The 1,030-nt window shown below is 39.2% G+C and overlaps 1 protein-coding gene across 2 annotated transcripts in view; it reads right to left on the bottom strand.

The window, feature by feature from the left end:
• Positions 1–1,030, bottom strand: part of LOC106959947 (netrin-G1-like) — an 81,554-nt gene that overhangs the window by 48,092 nt on the left and 32,432 nt on the right. The gene's annotated exons all lie outside the window — the stretch shown is intronic.

Below are 1,030 nucleotides of genomic sequence, written 5' to 3' on the forward strand. Positions count from 1 at the left end.
CTACTTAAATCCCTTAAATCTGACAACCATATGATGATAATGATGTGGTGATAATCACAAGAGGTGACAATAATGATTCTGGAAGGAAGACAGGTAAAAATAAAAATGGAAAAAATATCTTCCCTTAGTATCTGTTGTCAGATATGTCAAAGCAAAGCTAAAAAAAAAAAATAATAATAATAAAAAAAAAGTCATTTAAAGCCAGCCTCAGCAACAGAAAAAATTTAATGAAAAAAAAAAAAAAAGAAGATTTTTCTTGGTGTCACCTAGACATCACAAAAGCCACGTCTCAACATGCCAATTATGAGGAGGTGTGAGACTTTTATTTATTTTTTTACCTAAACAATTATTTATTGGACTTCTGCTGAGCCTGCTGCGGCTTTGTTGACAAAAGCCACGTTTGTTTAGACTTTGAAGGCTCCGAAGAGGAGCGCTTTGAGGAGGTGCGACGATGATCAAAATTCAGACTGCTCCCGCCCCCCTCCCCACCGCCCCGAATGCTCATGCAAACTTTATGACATGGGACGTTGCTGGAGGAGAGTGTGATGAAGTCCTCCAGTGGCTGAAGTTAACTATAACCTTCATCTTTGGTCAGAAAGGTAAAAAAAAAAATAAAAAAAAAAGCCTCCCAGTCATTTCGTCTGCCCTGTTCTCTGGTATTCAGCCTTTTCCCCCAGTTCAGGAGCAGAGTTTCAGGCAACCGCTACAAAGTGAGAGCATGTAATGAGGCTTGGTTCAGAGAAGGGGCACACAGGTGGGAAGAGCGTGAGCACGGAGCCGCATTCACCAGGTATTTGGTGTTAACTGGATGTAATTACCGCTTTGTAACAAAAACCAGCGAATTTGCTTCACCAAAAGATATAAAGTTGTCACGTCTGCTATGGTTTCCAGTCCTCAGACCCAATCTGGCAATTAACACCGTTTCTGTTAATGATGCTAAAAATACTCACAGTGCTCCAGGATTTTTTTTTTTTTTTTTTTTTTTTTTGGCAAATTTAGACAACAGGGGGGAAAATGTTTCCTTTTTTTT

The sequence above is a fragment of the Poecilia latipinna genome, unplaced genomic scaffold, assembly GCF_001443285.1.
Source record: "Poecilia latipinna isolate Pla-1442-1.1 unplaced genomic scaffold, P_latipinna-1.0 Scaffold1136, whole genome shotgun sequence".
NCBI classification, from domain to species: Eukaryota; Metazoa; Chordata; class Actinopteri; order Cyprinodontiformes; family Poeciliidae; genus Poecilia; species Poecilia latipinna.